This window comes from Anser anser (genome assembly GCF_964211835.1).
Source record: "Anser anser genome assembly, chromosome: 5".
NCBI lineage: Eukaryota > Metazoa > Chordata > Aves > Anseriformes > Anatidae > Anser > Anser anser.
This window is the reverse complement of record NC_139725.1, coordinates 39,614,050-39,618,178: the sequence shown is the minus strand read 5'-3', so window position 1 is coordinate 39,618,178 and position 4,129 is coordinate 39,614,050.

The window sequence follows — 4,129 nt, the reverse complement described above, 5'->3', positions numbered from 1 at the left end:
AGTTACTTCATTTCTTCTAACCTTCACCACTGTTCTATCACTGGTTTTCTATTTCAATGATCTAATCTCCACAGCCAGAGATTTTCTTCCACTTTTCATAGTACCTTTGTAATCATTGCTAAAACTATTGTAACTATGAAACTAAGAAATGATAATAACCATATACAATACACAGCTCATCTGCTATCCATCGTAAGAGTTTAACCCTCTCCACATGCCTTTCACTGTGAAGCTGCATGCAGCTTTGTTTTTCATGGAGAAACCTCACTGAGATTTCTCAGGTGGTGTGACATGTTATACTAAGCTGGCAACAGACTGCATCATCTGTTCCAAGATCCAGGGAAATGAGCCCATGATCAGAGTACATTGTAGTCTTCCACAGTGGCAGTGCATATATTCAGTAGGGGGAAGTTAACAGGGTATTGGAAAAAGGGTGGAGAGTGAGAATGAACCCCTGGGTAGGGCTGGTAAGCAAAACCCAAGTGAGTCACCTGTAAGCTGTTGGAAAGAAAAAATGTTTGAGGAAAAAATGAGAGAAAGGTGGGAAGACCATGAGCAGCACAAGCCAGGGAGAACAGATAACCTCTCTACAGAGATAGGTGGGAAGAGTGTGATGGTCCTCCGCTTAAGTTAATGCCGACTTGCTTTACATTAATTTCAGAGTGTTTGTCATTACTTTACATTGCTTTCCACATCACAATAAGTATTCTCAACTTCTGAACAGCACAGCTGTTCACTCATTTTCCCAGTTCATATGGTAAACAAGGACTCTACAGATCTGGGGCACAATGAAGAGTTACCCAGGTCCCTGATTCATCTGGTTTGTCATGCTTGGGAGGAGGTAGTTCTCAACACCTAATGGAGTTCCATTTTGAACACAGAAGGAAGATGAATTCTGGTTTCAGTAATTGCCTTAATGCTACCCCTTCCTAACTTCTGAATGCTTGCCGCTCTTGTAATTATATGGTCTATTTTCAGGCTGCAGTGTTCATATGATATCCACATTTTATCTGGCATTTGAAATATTTACATTAAATTAGTATAATCAATGTCTTATTTTTTTTGTCCCCACTTTTATGCAAGAAACCAAGATGAAAAGGTAAAATTGGAAATTATATCCATTTTCAGAATTATGAGTCAAAAAACACATTATTTTGGATTTCTTGTTACAAAAGCTGCTGTCATTGACCAATCCACTGGTATAGTTTTTTCGTAGACATTTAAAATAAAAAATATTGTCATCCAGATCCTTGGCTGTTGTAATTCATCTCCGTTAACCTCCTATAAAAAGAGCTAGTCTATAGCAACTTTACAGATCTATTCTACATTAATGTCCATGCTATTTGACACTGATATGTCACAAGTTTCTGGGTTTTACATAGCATTAAAAACTGAGAAAAACAGACAAAAAAAATGCAGGAAAGAAACAAAAATGCTTTTAACACCTCCCTAAACATTTATTTCTGCAAACAAAAGTGCTTTGTTTTAGTGCCAGGCAACACGAAAACTGTGGTCTCTAAATGGATTCCTGGTATACATTAACAGTAAATACAGCTGCTTAAGTTTCTATTATTAAAATACTTCAAAACTTACTTCTGGGGTTTCTTTCCCCTTACACAACTGGAGAGGTGAACTTGCTCCACCCTACCTGCATGATTAGGTTCTTTTCACCATACCATTGGGGGGACTCCAAAGTCCTCCAACTGCTTGTTCTTTAATCTACAGGAACCACTTGGAGCACCTGCCCATGTTACCGATAAACACCTTTACTTAAACCCTTCTGTTTTTTGTAACAATGTCAAGTTCATCTCCAGATAAGATTTCCCCAGCAATCAGTCCAATCACATAACCTGATAACGTTCAGAGTTTCATTAGCTATCTCTTGGAGTCACCCAAATTTCTTCTATACCTCTTTTGTTATTATCAATTTCACCCACTCCTTGTGGTAGAGAGGGTGGGAGAGAAAGAGCCTATATGGGTGGATAAGCTGAACATGGGAACACCATTTGAAAGTCACTACTCCTTGTAGAACAGAAAAAATCAGTGTGAGCAGTAGCAATCATAACAATTCCAAACTACATAAAATTTTCATTAGAAGATTTGAGCAACATCTTTTGAAGAACATCTACAGATACAACTGGGACAACTCTCAGAACAGCCATACAACGTGCTCAGTAAATGCTTAGTGAGGCTGCGTATTTAAGGTTGACATGCATTGTTCTAGTCACACAGAGTTACAGTGAGTGAAAACTAAAAACTGTCTGAGAAGAAGAAAGAACTGGATAGCTGTTCTTTCTCTGCTTAGCAAGGAATTGAGCAAAAGAGACAGAGCAGAAGACAAAACCAGCCTCGACTCCACTGACATACCAAGTCATCCTAGGTATGGACACCCTCTTCACTATCCCCAGATGAGTATCAGAAGCACTAATTCCACCCTCAGAAAATACCTCCCTTTACCTCTAATCCCTTGCTCTGTTATACCCCATGTGAAGAAAGAAACGATTTCCATTTTTTTTTCTCATTCTTGGCTCTGATTAGTTGCCTAACGGTTGGAATTCTCTGCTTTCTGAAGCAGTTGCAGAGTCTGCTTTACTGGAATAATTTTTGTAATTAACTCTCAGAAATTTAAAAGAAGGGGATCCACTGCTCAGCTATGCATGGGACATCAAGTTTGGCAGAAGAAAAGCTCTGCTACTTTTGAGCACCACATGTAGCCCATTGCTACAGGTATATGCACAGTAGCTGCTGAAAGCCTAGTATGATGGGTAGCTTGTTTAATTTCTTAAGTGAGACTGGTGTATATTTATTTAATACATCTAACTGGTCATGTAAATAAGATATCATTTGCCTTCTGTATGTACAGATGAATTTACTTTCATTATGAGTACTGGCACAGAATAAAACAATGTTGTATGGGCAGGAAATCCAGTCTTTTCTTTTCTCCTGGTCTGCTGAAGCATGAAGATATAGATCTAGGGTGTGTAAACAGCTTACTGCTGATTATGAAGATGTAACTTCATTAAACATCCTGGATATTTCGATAGGGAACATGTTCCATACTATAGCAGGCTAATATGTTGACTTAAGTACCCTAACATTGCCACAATAAGCTACCACTGATTTCAATCCGAAAGTCCAGAAAACACTCTATAAAGGTACTCTTTTTGGTTTATTTTATAATACTGAGTGGGTGAGGATCCACTATATTTAGTTCGAAACAAAAGTGGAAATATGGACTGTAAATGAACTGACAAGAAATTGACACAAGTCAGTTGAGTAACACCTGAATGGGATATGTGATTATATTCCCCTATTCTTTTAGGAACTGTTTATGAATTTATAATCACAGGTTAGGATTTCAGTAAGAGCCCAGAGGAATTAGGCATCCAATTGAGATCACATTTTACAATTAGTAAACTTCCCAACTTTGTCTTCTTCTTCAGCAGAAATGACAAACATCAGTAAAGATTGCTGAACCAAATCTTGCCAGACATGCAGAATGTAATACTGCCCCATTTTATTCAAAGAAAGTCCTTTCTGCAATCTCTATATATCCTAGTATGCATGATGTTTTTGTTAGCTGCTTAATTCTCCTGTAGCTCAGCCACCCCTATTACATCTCCCAGGTGCCTGTTGCTAAATTCCCCACTGAGCAGCAGCTACCTTCATTCTTATAGACCAGCAGGAGGCTGAAGATGAAGATGAACTGAGGGCAAATGTTATGCGCACACGAAGTGCTGGACTCTGCGTTGTTTTTGCCAAACAGCAGTTTTAAAAGAATTGTATTGCTAACTTTGAACATTTTGTCCATGTTTAACCAAGTTAAAGTAAGATCTATTGACTTCGGAAAGAGAGAAAAATCTGCCCTGAGCAACTTATCTTTAAACTATCTTTAATGTCAAGCTAAAAAGAGAAGGGGACATGAAACAGCAATCCTGTCTGTTTTGTGAAGTATACATTCATTCATGCTTATGAAATGATAACCCAGTAGAACTGCAAAAAATCAATGATCAGGGAAAAAAATGTGTTAAATATTTACTGTTAAATATTTAAGGATTTATTTAACCCTTATAGGACTGATTCATTGCTTGTTTCTCTAATGTGTAGGCCTCATGACTCCATGGATATG